The following is a 16,493-nucleotide window of genomic DNA, read 5'->3' on the forward strand; positions in this document are numbered from 1 at the left end:
AACTTTGATGCTCTGCTTCCCTGATAAAACTGAATGCCTTTAATAGTACCCTAGTCACCTCTTGAATGCTTTGCTACTTAGAAATTTCTTCCACCGGATACCCTAAATCACCTTTCTCAAGTTCGAAGTTCCACAAATCTCTAGGGCAGTCTCTTTGGTAAAACATAACAAGAGTCACGCTTGCTTCAGTTCCCAACAAGTTCCTCATCTCCATCTGAGACCACCTCAGCCTGGACCTTCTTGTCCATATCGATATCAGCATTTGGGGGAAAGCCATGCAACAAGTCTCTAGGAAATTCCAGACTTCCCCACATTTTCCTGTCTTCTTCTGAGCCCTCCAAACTGTTCCAACCTCTGCCTGTTACCTGGTTCCAAAGTTGCTTCCACATTTTCCAGTATCTTTTCAGCAGCGCCCTATTCTACTTGCACCAATTTACTGTATTCGTCTGTTTTCATGCTGCTGATAAAGACATACCTGAGACTGGGAAGGAAAAGAAGTTTAATTGGACTTACAGTTCCACATGGCTGGGGAGGCCTCAGAATCATGGCAGGAGGTGAAAGGCACTTCTTACGTGGTGGCAGCAAGAGAAAATGAGGAAGAATCAGAAGTGGAAACCCCTGATAAACCCATCAGATCTGGGGAGACTTATTCACTATCACAAGAATAGCATGGGAAAGACCCACCCCATGATTCAGTTACCTCCACCTGGATCCCTCCTACAACATGTGGGAATTCTGAGAGATACAATTCAAGTTGAGATTTGGGTGGGGACACAGCCAAACCATATCAGAGTGGGTGTCAGCCGGAGGGCCTGGACCCAGAGTCTCTGCTTTTGACCGGGATCTTTCCACTGCCTTTGCTGAAATTGGGAAGCAGCATCCCTCTGTCTATTTCTGGAGGAAAGTTTGTACCTGGACTGCAATAGGACATGCTCAGAGAGTCCATGAAATAGTCTAGCTGGCTGTGCCTTCAGCATCCTCTGGTGTCTGGTGATGGCCAAGCTTATTGTCCTCAGAACAGTAGGAGTGAGCCAAGCCAGAGTAAATCAACCAACTGAGCCCACAACTCCCTCCTAGGCCCCTCTGGACATGGGTCTCATGGCCTCTGTGATCTGGAAAGCCCAGGGAAAAGCAGCGTTATCTTAGACAGGGAACTGTTATGAGAGCTAGGAGGGGGCCCTGCACCCCTGCAGCAGAGGAGAAGCCCGAAGCAGGGGACGGGTATGAGAATGAGGAGGGGCTTGTACCCTTGCAGAGGAGAACAAGCTGGAAGCAGGGGACTGGTTTAAGAACGAGGAGGGGGCCCTGCACCCCTGCAGCAGAGGGCAAGCTGGAAGCAGGGGACAAGCCAGAAGCAGGTCCTGTTGCCCGCAGAGCAGAGCCAGGAGTTACAGGCTCACAAAGCCACGGTAAGAACAGCTTATGCGAGGCTTTCAGTGACATGAGGTTGTGCAGCAGGAGATGGGGGGATATACCACTCTATCTGAAGAAGTCGGGACATTCAGTCACCATAAGATACTAGTCCAAGCATTATTCCAAATACAAATATCCAATTCTAAGCAATAAATGCTTATTCAGAAGATACTGTGACCAAAGTGGCAGGTTAAATATGTTAAAACCTAAGAGACGGCAAGGGGCTGACTGGGAGGAGCCCAGGCAGATGGGGCGAGGGGCTCAGTGCAGCAGGGACACGCAAGTAACTCTCCCACCACAGAGAAGACGTGAAGGACACTCGCTTTCAACCTTCCTTACACACAACACACAAGGGGCTACACAGATATTGCTGATGACACAGCAAGTAGATGACAGGTCCAGGTCTTGAGAGATAAATTGGGGGCAGTTGTCTCTGGTGACCCCCGCGACAGCTCCCATCTGGCAATAAATGCTCTCTGCAAGGCACAGCAACTCAGAAGGTGATGTCCTAACAAGAATGACCTCAGGGCATCCAGACTTGAGGCCATAAATCACAGGAAGGTAACAGCACCGAGGAGGAGCTGGCTGGGCTCCCCAAGGTCTGATCTGGAGGCAGAGTCAGAGCAGCTCCCGCCAATGCTGAGTGGAGCGGTCACTCTGGCCTGTGAACGTGAGCTTCCTACTTGGGAGCTGATGTTCCTGAACACCAGACAGTGGCGTGGATACCGTGACTGAGGGGCCTGGTTGTTTTGCCATCACGCTGCTGATCCGAGAAGGTAACTGTCGCCCCTCTCCAAGCGTCCTCACGGGGCCATCCACTGTTTCTCACTCAAGGCCAGAGCCAGCAGAGCCTGCAAGGAATGGAGGGGTCCCTTGACTGTTTTCTGAGGGTCTCTCACAGTTTCCGCTTGGATGCCTTGCAGGAAAATAGCACGAGCAGGAGCAGCTGGTGAGCTTACACCTAAGGGGAGTGACAAGAACATCTGAGAAGAGCTTCTGTAAAATAAAGATGGTCATTGATTGAAACAGAGAGTCGTGGGACCCCTTTTCTGAGAAAGTTTCTTAATGGAAATAGTTAAAACACAGAACATTTGATAAGACCTTGAGGGAGTTTTATCAAAAGCCTTTTCTACATCTATTGAGATAATCATGTGGTTTTTGTCATTGGTTCTGTTTATGTGATTGATTACATTTACTGATTTGCATATGTTGAGCCAGCCTTGCATCCCAGGGATGAAGCTGACTTGATTGCAGTGGATAAGCTTTTTAATGTGCTGCTGGATTTGGTTTACCAGTATTTTATTGAGGATTTTTGCTTCGATGTTCATCAGGGATATTGGCATGAAATTTTCTTTTTTTGTTGTGTCTCTGCCAGGTTTTGGTATCAGGATGATGCTGGCCTCATAAAATGAGTTAGGGAGGAGTCCCTCTTTTTCTATTGTTTGGAATAGTTTCAGAAGGAATGGTACCAGCCCCTCTTTGTACCTCTGGTAGAATTCGGCTGTGAATTCGTCTGGACCTGGGCTGTTTTTGGTTGGTAGGCTATTAATTACTGCCTGAATTTCAGAACTTGTTATTGGTCTATTCAGGGATTCGACTTCTTCCTGGTTTAGTCTTGGGAGGGTATAAGTGCCAAGAAATTTATCCATTTCTTCTAGATTTTCTAGTTTATTTGCGTAGAGGTGTTTATAGTATTCTCTAATGGTAGTTTGTATTTTTGTGGGATCAGTGGTGATATCCCCTTTATCATTTTTTATTGTGTCTATTTGATTCTTCTCTTTTTTCTTCTTTATTAGTCTGGCTGGCAGTCTATCTATTTTGTTGATCTTTTCAAAAAACCAGCTCCTGGATTCATTGATTTTTTGAAGGGGTTTTTGTGTCTCTTTCTTCTTCAGTTCTGCTCTGATCTTAGTTATTTCTTGTCTTCTGTCAGCTTTTACATTTGTTTGCTCTCACTTCTCTAGTTCTTTTAATTATGATGTTAGGGTGTTGATTTTAGATCTTTCCTGCTTTCTCCTGAGGGCATTTAGTGCTATAAATTTCCCTCTAAACACTACTTTAGCTCTGTTCCAGATATTCTGGTACATTGTGTCTTTGTTCCCATTGGTTTCAAACAACTTATTTATTTCTGCCTTCATTTTGTTATATACCCAGTAGTCATTCAGGAGCATGTTGTTCAGTTTCCACGTAGTTGTGTGGTTTTGAGTGAGTTTCTTAATCCTGAGTTCTAATTTGATTGCACTGTGGTCTGAGAGAATGTTTGTTACGATTTCCATTCTTTTGCATTTGCTGAGGAGTGTTTTACTTCCAATTATGTGGTCAATTTTAGAATAAATGTGATGTGGTGCTGAGAAGAATGTATATTGTCTTGATTTGGGGTGGAGAGTTCTGTAGATGTCTATTAGGTCCACTTGGTCCAGAGCTGAGTTCAAGTCCTGAATATCCTTGTTAATTTTCTGTCTCGTTGACATGTCTAATATTGACAATGGGGTGTTAAGTCCCCCACTATTATTTGTGGGAGTCTAAGTCTCTTTGTAGGTCTCTAAAAACTTGCTTTATGAATTTGGTGCTCCTGTATTGGGTGCATATATATTTAGTATAGTTAGCTCTTCTTGTTGCATTGATCCCTTTGCCATTATGTAATGCCCTTCTTTGTCTCTTTTGATCTTCGTTGGTTTAAAGTCTGCTTTATTGGAGACTAGGATTGCAACCCTGCTTTTTTTTTTCTTTGTATTTGCTTGGTAAATCTTCCTCCATCCCTTTATTTTGAGCCTATGTGTGTCTTTGCCCGTGAGATGGGTCTCCTGAATACAGCACACCAATGGGTCTTGACCCTTTATCCAATATGCCAGTCTGTGTCTTTCAACTGGGGTACCAAAACAGAAATATAGACCAATGGGACAGAACACAGGCCTCAGAAATAACACCACACATCTACAACCGTCTGATCTTTGACAAGCCTGCCAAAAACAAGCAATGGGGAAAGGATTCCCTATTTAATAAATGGTGTTGGGAAAACTAGCTAGCCATAGGCAGAAAACTGAAACTGGACCCCTTCCTTACACCTTATATAAAAATTAACTCAAGATGGATTACAGATTTAAACGTAAGACCTAAAACCATAAAAACTCTAGAAGAAAACCTAGGTAATGCCATTCAGGACATAGCCATGGGCAAAGACTTCATGACTGAAACACCAAAAGCAATGGCAACAAAAGACAAAATTGACAAATGGGATCTAATTAAACTAAAGAGCTTCTGCACAGCAAAATAAACTATCATCAGAGTGAACAGGCAACCTACAGAATGGGAGAAAATTTTTGCAATCTATCCATCTGACAAAGGGCTAATATCCAGAATCTACAAGGAACTTAAACAAATTCACGAGAAAAAAAAACAACCCCATCAAAAAGTGGGCAAAGGATATGAATAGACACTTTTTAAAAGAAGACATTTATGCAGCCAACAAGCATATAAAAAATGCTTATCATCACTGGTCATTTGAGAAATGCAAATCAAAACCGCAATGAGATACCATCTCACGCCAGTTAGAATGGTGACCCTTAAAAAGTCAGGAAACAACAGATGCTAGAGAGGATGTGGAGAAACAGGAACACTTTTACACTGGTGGTGGGAGTGTAAACTAGTTCAACCATTGTGGAAGACAGTGTGGCGATTCCTCAAGGATCTAGAACTAGAAATACCATTTGACCCAGCAATCCCATTTCTGGGTATATACCCAAAGGATTATAAATCATTCTATTGTAAAGAAACATGCACACGTATGTTTATTGCAGCACTATTCACAATAGCAAAGACTTGGAACCAACCCAAATGCCCATCAATGACAGACTGGATAAAGAAAATCTGTCATATATACACCGTGGAATACTAGGCAGCCATAAAAAAGGGTGAATTCATGTCCTTTGCTGGGACATGGATGAAGCTGGAAAACATCACTCTGAGCAAACTAACACAGGAACAGAAAACCAAACACCACATGTTCTCACTCATAAGTGGGAGCTGATCATTGAGAACACATGGACACAGGGAGGGAAACATCACACACTGGGGCATGTCACAGGGTGTGGGGGAAGGGGAGGGATAGCATTAGGAGAAATACCTAATGTAGATGATGGGTCGATGGGTGCAGAAACCACCATGGCGTAGGTATACCTATGTAACAAACCTGCACATTCTGCACATGTATCCCAGAACTTAAAGTATAATAAAAAAGAAAATAAACAAATAAAAAATAAAATAAAATAAAGATCTTGAGGGAGAATGAAATAAATAAATAAAACCCTTGTCTGAAGTAAATGTTCCTGGTGACCTCCTCCAAACCTGTCATAAACGCCCTTCCCCTGTAGTTAATGTTCCTGTTTCTCCTCTGGGACTGGGAAGAGAGAAGCCCGGAACCTCTCCGGAGGTGCTAAGAGCCTCTGGGAGGTGCAGCAGGGCAGGAAATGGGATTGTGTTTGCATGTCAGGTTGGCTTAGGGGATGGAAGTTGCAAGAAAGGGAAGAAGTAAGAGTTCAAAGTGACATTCCCAACTGAATGAGGTCAGTATCCACCTGGCATAACCGTGAATCCACCTGGGCTTGTGAGAAGTCATCAGAGCCCACGGACACTCACCCCCTACTTCCGGCTTCCCCAATGGTAGCATCTCGTATAGCTGTGCAGTACACCGTTTCTGAAGCAGTTGAACCATTTTATATGCTAACCAGCAGCGGATGGGAGTTGCCATTGCTCTGTCTTGCCTGCACATGACACTCTCAGTCACCTTAATGTTTGCTTTTTGATTAGACCTGTGATCCTTGTATGTGTGTCTGCCGGCCATTCATGTGTGTTCTTTCACAAAACACTTTCGGAAATATTTTGCTCACTTTAGAGTTTTGTTCTGTTTCGTTTTTTGTCATCTCATTGAGTGGTATGAATTTCTAATGGACGTTCATTGTGGTCAGGGAACGTGCGTATTCTGCATGATTTAATCCTTCCACATTTGCTGAGACTTGTGTGTGGTTCACCATACGGTCCCTCTTGGTGAATATTCTGTAGGCAGTTAACAAGAGCATGGATTCTACTGCTGTCAGGAAAAGCAGTCTAGGCTGCTAATTAGATCAAGCTGGGTAATAGCGTTGTTCAAGTATTCTATATTCTCATTGATTCTCTGTCTATTTGTTCTACCAATGACTGAGAGAGAAATGTTAAAGTATCCAAATATAACTGTGGACTTGCCTGTCTTGCCTTTAACTCAGTGAGTTTTGGGCCTGTGCGTTTATAGCTTTGTTGTTAGGTGTGCATTTAGGATTTGCTATGATTTGGCTGTGTCCCCACCCAAATCTCATCTTCCATTGAAGCTCCCATAATTCCTTCATCTTGTGGGAGGGACCCAGTGGGAGATAATGGAATCATGGGGAAGGTTTCCCCCATACTGCTCTCATGGTAGTGAATAAGTCTCACAAGATCTGATGGTTTTATCAGGGGAAACCCGTTTCGCATGGCTCTTATTCTCTTCTCTTGTCTGCTGCCATGTGAGACACGCCTTTTGCCTTCTGCCATAATTGTGAGGCCTCCCCAGGCACCTGGAACAGTGAGGCCATTAAGTTCTTTCTTTTATAAATTGCCCCGTCTCAGGTACGTCTTTATCAGCAACATGAAAACGGACTAATACGGATTGCTTCATGCATGAACCATGGCGGGCCTTTGCTTATCTTCCCAAAGGGGTGGGAAGGTCTCTGAGGGGAGTGGCTGTGGCTTTTGGTTCTGAGGACTCTGCTGAGGGGAGCACACACTCTGGAGGCTCAGCAAGCACTCAGGAGGGACTTGATCCATGTTAGAAATGCATCACTAGCTTCTCATTTATTTCACACTAAAATATTTGAATGTTTCTGATTAAAATCCCTGACAGGGACTCCCCATCCCAATAATTCATTGGGAAAATTGACTTTGTCTTTCATTAAATTAATAAAAAATCAGTAATACAATGTTACAAGGTAGATATTTAATAACAAAAGGACTCACTTTAATGCAGACTCTAGAAAACTGGAGAATTGCAAGTCAAGAGACAAGAGAATCACGCAAAGCAAATGGGATGTAGACACTCCCTCCCTCCCACCCACACCCAGGCTCAGTTCCAGGCAGTGTTTCCAACCCTGGCGGAACTGGCCTGTGCCAGGCGATAGGACCGTAACTCCCACCCAGAGCACCCTCCCTCCTGGGGACAGACAGGTGACAGCGGGAAGGACAGGGTCCGTCTCTGCTCCTGTACTGTGTACTGCAGGGCTGTGCAATGGCCAGCAGGGAAACAGAGGCGGAGCAGTGGTGGGGGTGTTAGCCTTGGAATCTACATTTTTCACAAACAAATTAGGTGCTCTGACACTCCAGGGTCTGAGGAAGGTGGTCAACAGCCTCACTCTAAGAAACCTTCGTCCAGGCACTGAGTTTGCCTAGTGTGGGATTTTAAACAAAAATTATTTCCAAAAGAAAGAATGCAGAGGTAAGGAAAAGATGCTATATTTAATTCAGTGGGTGTATTTGCATACTTTTTAGAAATAATAAGGGTGGAGGGAGTGAGGGGTGGTGTGTCTCCTGCAAGCTACTTGACCCAGAATAAAAACATAATAAACTAAAAATTTCACATAACAGATTTTTCTTTTTTAAAAAAGAAAAAAATGATAATAAAGAATAACACATTCAGAAGAGAAAGATTTTCACTTGGAGGAAACATATACAAAATTAATCCTTCTTAAATCACTGTTACCTCTAAGTCTGGAACCGCTGCCTTCACACATTGTCTGCTGCCGATCTTGTCAATGACCCTTGTTAACGCCTCTCCCGACAGGTGGACGGCATCCAGACGCAGAGGGAAGTTTCCTCCTGGGGAGCAGCGCACGTGCTGCCTGGAGACAGAAGCGAAGATCAGATTGCACGTGTGTGGAACGTGGCCGCAGCACCAGTTCTGAGCTCCACGATTTGCCGGAGCATGACTCTGTTCTTCATGAAAATTATTATAAAGAGTGCTTCCAGGAGGCTGAGGCAGGAGAATCGTTTGAACCCGGGAGGCAGAGGTTGCAGTGAGTGGAGATCGTGCCACTGCACTCCCAGCCTGGGCAACAGAGAGAGACTCCGTCTCAAAAAAAAAAAAAAAAAAAAGAGTGCTTCCGCATTAAATCAAGAAAGACACACACACAAGTGAACTGGAAGAGTATCACACCCTCTTAGGCCTCAATATCCACAACATCACTGGCCACAGCTTTTAGTTTCAGGAGGTGAGATATGAAAACAAACCTAATGGGCAAAGCAGATCTAAACAGGGTAAGACCTGGAGCCCCGGCCCCATGCAGCCTGCAGAAGGTGAGTGAGGTCGGCCTCCCCTCATTCCACAGTTGCCTCTTTCCAGAGACCCTGGGTGTCTGGAGGGATATAGAGTGATGTGGCCAGGCGCTGTGCCCGGGGAAATGACATTAAAATTAGTAATAGTAGGGGAAAAAAAAGAAATACTTTCCTTTACAGACAACAGAATGCAACTTGAGGCAATCCATTCTATACATACAGTCTCAGAAACGATTCCAGATTTCCGACCTGTGTGTTTTGTTTCTTTGTTTGTTTATGTCAAGACTTTACAATTTGCCATGAATCAAAAACACACATGCACTCAGGGGATAGAAAGAAATATTCAGAAAGAGTTTGAGTGGAATTTGGATTAGGTTGGGTGTTTTTTGACTCCGAGTCCTGTGTCCAAGTGACAGCTGCTGTGCCATAATAATAGATCAGCTTACAATACGTAGATATAGACAGGCAGACAATAGACAATCTGTGTATGAAACAGGCTGCCTAAAAATGCTGATTATCTAAAAGCTTGTGAGCCTACGTCATCAAAGCCATCTCACCAGGTGAGTGTTCACTCTTCCCTCAGCGGGCCCTCCCAGAAGTCATGTTAAGCAGTTTCTGACGGTATTCATATTTTAATCCTCAGAAGCCCTGGAGGCTCTCACCTCCCACTTCAGGCTGCCCAAAGTCACAGAGCCTGTGACCCCAGGACTCATCTTTCAACAAATGCTTTGGTTGGCCAGCGCTTCCTTTTACCGTCAGCCGCCCCTGCCCGGGACACTTGCAGATCAGGGGACTTTGTGGGTCTCATTGAGGCTGTATTTGCGGATTCAATTACACATTTTTAATTCCGCAAATATTTGACACTGCTGCCTGACCTGGAGCCTGTGTGTCCAGATCCTTTGATCGAAAGCCGCCTGCCTGTGGATCAGACCCCGTGGTGAGTGGTGACAGCCCACGGGTGGGGAGGCAGATCACCCTGCTGGGTTGCTGGGGAAGGCTGTGTGGAGGCCATAGGGCCTGAGCAATATACTAAGACCTAGTTAAAGATTTGCAGCGAGAGAATCCATGAAACATGAAACACGGAGGCTGTGGGGGGGGGGGGGGGTCGAGTTAGGACTCTGGATGGCCACATCCTGACCCCCAGAACATGCAACCACCGCCTTGTATGGAAAGGGGGCTTTGCGGATGTGATGGGGCTGAGGCTCCTGAGATGGGTGATTTTCTTGGATGATCCTGGCGGGCCAATGAAATCAGGGTGCTTCTGAGAGGGAGGGAGGACAGCAGAGAGGGGAAGGTGATGTGGCTACAGAGCCAGAGATGACGGAAGGGGCTGCCAGCCCAGGGGTCCAGGTACCACCGGAAGAAGGAAAGACAGAGACATGGGGTCTCCCCATGCCCAGCCCTGCAGAGACCCTGAATTCAGCGCAGGGGTACTGATTTGGGGGTTATGGCCTCCAGAACTGTGAGAGAATAAGTCTCCGTTGTCTTAAGCCACCGAGTGTGTGGTACATGTTATGGCAGCCACATAGCAGGTGTGAGGAAGCTGGAGAAGGGACTGAAGATGGGGTGCAGCTGGGACCACCCTGCTGGGCTAAGGCCAGTTCTGGAAAGAGACTGGACAGCTCTCCCTCAGGCGCAGGGAGGGAGGAACCCGTGAGTCAGAGGAGGGTGGGAGGAAACGTGGGAGGAGCCTCCGACATTCTAGAAACGCGGGGGTACAAAAGCCGGCAGCGGCCTGCGAGGGGGAAAGCCGGCCTCTTACGCCCTGGAAGAGGAAACTCACAGAGATTCCCACAACTACACCCAGCTGTGCAGGAGGCCCACGTCCTGTCTCATTTCATTTTCTCCTCTCGGTGAACCAAAAGAGAAGAAAATGCCAGGAGCAGAAGGTCAAAGGGAAGCATCGAGAGAAAGAGGATGAATTGACACCTGTGGCTAATTGAAGTGAAATCAGGTGGGGGAAAAAAGCCTACTATAAGCCCACTTTATAACCTCATACCCGTCCCCTGCTTCGGGCTTGCCCCCTGCTGCAGGGGTGCAGGGCCCCCTCCTCGTTCTCATACCCGTCCCCTGCTTCGGGCTTGCCCTCTGCTGCAGGGGTGCAGGGCCCCCTCCTCGTTCTCATACCCGTCCCCTGCTTCTGGCTTGCCCCCTGCTGCAGGGGTGCAGGGCCCCCTCCTCGTTCTCATACCCGTCCCCTGCTTCGGGCTTGCCCCCTGCTGCAGGGGTGCAGGGCCCCCTCCTCGTTCTCATACCCGTCCCCTGCTTCGGGCTTGCCCTCTGCTGCAGGGGTGCAGGGCCCCCTCCTCGTTCTCATACCCGTCCCCTGCTTCTGGCTTGCCCCCTGCTGCAGGGGTGCAGGGCCCCCTCCTCGTTCTCATACCCGTCCCCTGCTTCGGGCTTGCCCCCTGCTGCAGGGGTGCAGGGCCCCCTCCTCGTTCTCATACCCGTCCCCTGCTTCGGGCTTGCCCCCTGCTGCAGGGGTGCAGGGCCCCCTCCTCGTTCTCATACCCGTCCCCTGCTTCGGGCTTGCCCCCTGCTGCAGGGGTGCAGGGCCCCCTCCTCGTTCTCATACCCGTCCCCTGCTTCGGGCTTGCCCCCTGCTGCAGGGGTGCAGGGCCCCCTCCTCGTTCTCATACCCGTCCCCTGCTTCGGGCTTGCCCTCTGCTGCAGGGGTGCAGGGCCCCGTCCTCGTTCTCATACCCGTCCCCTGCTTCGGGCTTGCCCCCTGCTGCAGGGGTGCAGGGCCCCCTCCTCGTTCTCATACCCGTCCCCTGCTTCGGGCTTGCCCCCTGCTGCAGGGGTGCAGGGCCCCCTCCTCGTTCTCATACCCGTCCCCTGCTTCGGGCTTGCCCCCTGCTGCAGGGGTGCAGGGCCCCCTCCTCGTTCTCATACCCGTCCCCTGCTTCGGGCTTGCCCCCTGCTGCAGGGGTGCAGGGCCCCCTCCTCGTTCTCATACCCGTCCCCTGCTTCGGGCTTGCCCCCTGCTGCAGGGGTGCAGGGCCCCCTCCTCGTTCTCATACCCGTCCCCTGCTTCGGGCTTGCCCCCTGCTGCAGGGGTGCAGGGCCCCCTCCTCGTTCTCATACCCGTCCCCTGCTTCGGGCTTGCCCTCTGCTGCAGGGGTGCAGGGCCCCCTCCTCGTTCTCATACCCGTCCCCTGCTTCGGGCTTGCCCTCTGCTGCAGGGGTGCAGGGCCCCCTCCTCGTTCTCATACCCGTCCCCTGCTTCGGGCTTGCCCCCTGCTGCAGGGGTGCAGGGCCCCCTCCTCGTTCTCATACCCGTCCCCTGCTTCGGGCTTGCCCCCTGCTGCAGGGGTGCAGGGCCCCCTCCTCGTTCTCATACCCGTCCCCTGCTTCGGGCTTGCCCTCTGCTGCAGGGGTGCAGGGCCCCCTCCTCGCTCTCATAACAGTTCCCTGTCTAAGATAACGCTGCTTTTCTCTGGGCTTTCCAGATCACAGAGGCCATGAGACCCATGTCCAGAGGGCCCTAGGAGGGAGCTGTGGGCTCAGCTGGTTGATTTACTCTGGCTTGGGTCGCTCCTACTGCTTTGAGGACAATAAGCTTGGCCATCACCAGACACCAGAGGATGCTGAAGGCACAGCCGGCTAGACTATTTCATGGACTCTTTGAGCATGTCCTATTGCAGTCCAGGTACAAACTTTTCCTCCAGAAATAGACAGAGGGATGCTGCTTCCCAATTTCAGCAAAGGCAGTGGAAAGATCCCGGTCAAAAGTAGAAACTCTGGGTCCAGGCCTTCCAGCTGACACTCACTCTGATATGGTTTGGCTGTGTTCCCACCCAAATCTCAACTTGAATTGCATCTCTCAGAATTCCCACGAGTTGTAGGAGGGATCCAGGTGGAGGTAATTGAATCATGGGGTGGGTCTTTCCCATGCTATTCTCATGATAGTGAATAAGTCTCACCAGCTCTCATGGGTTTATTAGGGGTTTCCACTTCTGATTCTTCCTCATTTTCTCTTGCTGCCACCACGTAAGAAGTGCCTTTTGCCTCCTGCCATGATTCTGAGGCCCCCTTAGCCATGTGGAACTGTAAGTCCAATTAAACCTCTTTTCCTTCCCAGTCTCAGGTATGTCTTTATCAGCAGCATGAAAACAGACGAATACAGTAAATTGGTGCCACTAGAGTGGGCACTGCTGGTAAGATACCTGAGAATGTGGAAGCGACTTTGGAACTGGGTAACAGGCAGAGGTTGGAACAGTTTGGAGGGCTCAGAAGAAGACAGGAAAATGTGGGACAGTTTGAAACTTCCTAGAGACTTGTTGCATGGTTTTCCCCCAAATGCTGATATCGATATGGACAAGAAGGTCCAGGCTGAGGTGGTCTCAGATGGAGATGAGGAACTTGTTGGGAACTGGAGCAAACGTGACTCTTGTTATGTTTTAGCAGAGAGACTGGCAGCATTTTGCCCCTGCCCTAGAGATTTGTGGAACTTTGAACTTGAGAGGGATGATTTAGGGTATCTGATGGAAGAAATTTCTAAGCAGGAAAGCATTCAAGAGGTGACTTGGGTATTGTTAAAGGCATTCAGTTTTATCAGGGAAGCAGAGCATCAAAGTTTGGAAAATTTGACTATGAGATAGAAAACAAAAACCCATTGTCTGGGGAGAAATTCAAGGTGGCTACAGAAATTTGCAGAGGTAGCAGGGAGCCTAATGTTAATCCCCAAGACCATGGGAAAATGTCTCCAGGCCATGTCACAGAGCTTCACAGCAGCCCCTCCCATCACAGGCCTGGAGGCCCTGGAGAAGAAAGTGGTTTCATGGGCCGGGCCCAGGGCCCCTGTGCTGTGTGCAGCCTAGGGACTTGGTGCCCTGTGTCCCAGCTGCTCCAGTCATGGCTAAAAGGGGCCAAGGTATGGCTCAGGCTGTGGCTTCAGAGGATGGAAGCCCCGAGCCTTGACAATTTCCACCTGGTGTTGAGCCTGCAGGTGCACGGAGGCCAGGAATTTAGGTTTGGGAACCTCTGCCTAGATTTCAGAAGACATATGGACATGCCTGGATGCCCAAGCAAACATGTTTTGCAGGGGTGGGACTCCCTTGTAGAACCTCTGCTAGGGCAATGCAGGAGGGAAATGTGGGGAGGGAGCCCCCATACAGAGTCCCTACTGGGGCACTGCCTAGTGGAGCTGTGAGAAGAGGGCCACTGTCCTCCAGACCTCAGAATGGTAGATCCACCGTCGGTTTGCACCGTGCACCTGGAAAAGCCACAGACAGTCAATGCCAGCTCATGAAAGCAGCCAGGAGGGAGGGTGTACCCTGCAAAGCCACAGGGTGGAGCTGCCCATGACCATGGGAACCCACCTCTTGCATCAGCGAGACCTGGATGTGAGACCTGGAGTCAAAGGAGATCATTTTGGAGCTTTAAAATTTTACTGCCCCACTGGATTTCTGACTTGCATGGGGCCTGTAGCCCCTTTGTTTTGGCCAATTTTTCCCATTTGGAACAGCTGTATTTACAAAATACCTGTACCCCCATTGTATCTAGGAAGTAACTAGCCTGCTTTTGATTTTACAGGCTCATAGGTGGAAAGGACATGTTTTGTCTCAGATGAGACTTTGGACTGTGGACTTCTGGGTTAATGCTGAAATGAGTTAAGACTTTTTGGGAAGGCATGGTTGGTTTTGAAATGTTGAGGACATGAGATTTGGAGGGGCCAGGGGTGGAATGATATGGTTTGGCTGTGTCCCCACCCACATACCAACTTGAATTGTATCTCCCAGAATTCCCATATGTTGTGGGAGGGTCCCAGAGGGAGGTAATTGAATCATGGGGGCATCTTTCCTGTGCTATTCCTATAATAGTGAATGAGTCTCATGAGATCTGATGGGTTTATCAGCGGTTTCCACTTTTGCTTCTTCCTCATTTTCTCTTGCCACCACCACGTAAGATGTGCCTTTCACCTCCCGCCATGATTCTGAGGCCTGCCCAGCCATGTGGAACGGTAAGTCCAATTAAACCTCTTTCTTTTCCCAGTCTTGGGTATATCTTTATCAGCAGCGTGAAAACAGACTAATACACAGTCTGACATTTCTTAGCTGTGTTACCTTGGGTAAGTTTCTTACCCTCTCTGATATGGCTTAAATGTTTGTTCCCTCCAAATCTCATGCTGAAATGTGATCCCCGATGCTGGAAATGGGTGCTGGTGAGAGTTTGGGTCATGGGGGTAGATCCCTTATGATGACTTGGTGCCCTCCTCACAATAGTGAGTTCACGTTAAATCTGGTTGGTAAAGAGACTGGGACCCTTCCCCTCTCTCTTACTCCCTTTCTCATCATGTGTCTCTCCCTCTGTCTTGCTCGCTTTCTTGCCCTGTGTTGTGTCTGCTCTTCCTTCACCTTCGGCAATGAGTCAAAGCTCCTGGAGGCCTCCCCAGAAGCTGAGTAGATGTTGGTGCCATGCTTGTACAGCCTGCAGAACTGTGAACCAAATAAACCTTTTTTCTTCATAAATTACCCAGCCTCAGGTATTTCTTTATAGCAATGCAAAAATGGACTAACACAGAAAATTGGTACTGAGGAGTGGGGCATTGCTATAAAGATACCTGAAGATGTGGAAGTGGCTATGGAACTGGGTGACAGGCAGATGTTGGAAGAGTTTGGAGAGCTCAGAAGAAGACAGGAAGATGAGGGAAAGTTTAGAACTTTTTAGAGACTGATAAGGTGGTTGTGACCAAAATGCTGATAGAAAAATGGACCATGAAGGCCAGGCTGATGAAGCCTCAGATGGATATGAGGACGTTATTGAGAACTGGAACAAAACTCGTGCATGTTATGATCTAGCAGAGAGCTTGGCTGCCTTATGTCCCTGCCCTAGGAATCTGTGGAAGGTTGAGCTTAAGACTGATGACCTAGGGTATGTGGTGGAGGAAATTTCTAAGCAGAAAAGCTTTCAATATGTTGCCTGGCTGCTTGTAGTAATCTAAATCAGATGTGGGAACAAAGGAATGTCCCTAAGTTGGAACGTACAATTAAAAAGGAAGCAAAGCACAAAGGTTTGAAAAATTTGCAGCCTGGCCAGGTGGTAGAGAAGAAAGACACTTTTTCAGGAGAGAAATGCAGGGGGCTGCAGAGAAACTACTTTCTAGAGAGATTTTCATAACTAAAAGGGAGCCAAGTGCTAATATTCAAGACAACGGGAAAAAGGTCTCGAAAGTTTTGGGACAGCCCCCCCATCACAGGTCCAGAGGTTTGGGAGGAAAGCATGGTTTTGGGGGCCCGGCCTGGACCACCACTGCCCTTTGCCACCTTAGGCAGATGTTCCCCATATCCTCACTGCTTTTCTTCTAGCTGTGGCTCAAAGGTCCCCAGGTATAGCTTGGGCTGCCACTCTGGAGAGTGTAAGCCATAAGTGTCGACAGCTTCCACACGGTGTTAAGCCTGCCAGGTACATAGAGTGAAAGAGTTGAGGCTTGGGAGCCTCTGCCTAGATTTCAGAGGATGCATGAGAATGCCTGGGTGCTGCAGGGGTGGAGCCCCCACAGAAAGGCTCTGCTGGGGCACTACAGAGGGGATATGTGGAGTGGCAACCCCCACATAGAGTCCCCACCAGGGAACTGCCTAGTGGAGCTGTGGGAACAGGGCCACCGCCCTCCGGATTCCAGAATGGCAGAGCCACTGGCAGGTGGCAAGCTCAGCCTGGGAAAGCTACAGGCACCAGACTCCAACCCATAAGAGCAGCCTCATGGGCTGTGCCAAGCAAAGCTGTCAGGGTGGGGATGCCCA

The 16,493-nt window shown here is 48.5% G+C and overlaps 1 protein-coding gene across 1 annotated transcript in view; it reads left to right on the forward strand.

Annotated features, from left to right (window-relative positions):
* The window catches only part of LOC130541558 (WAS/WASL-interacting protein family member 3-like), a 143,942-nt gene extending 135,348 nt beyond the window's left edge, over positions 1–8,594 (forward strand). The window contains exon 7 of the mRNA XM_063604359.1: positions 8,258–8,594. The gene's annotated coding sequence lies outside the window, so the exon portion shown is untranslated. The remainder of the gene's footprint in view (positions 1–8,257) is intronic.
* The last annotated feature ends 7,899 nt before the right edge of the window (positions 8,595–16,493 follow it).

The sequence above is a fragment of the Pan paniscus genome, chromosome 4 (genome assembly GCF_029289425.2).
Source record: "Pan paniscus chromosome 4, NHGRI_mPanPan1-v2.0_pri, whole genome shotgun sequence".
NCBI lineage: Eukaryota > Metazoa > Chordata > Mammalia > Primates > Hominidae > Pan > Pan paniscus.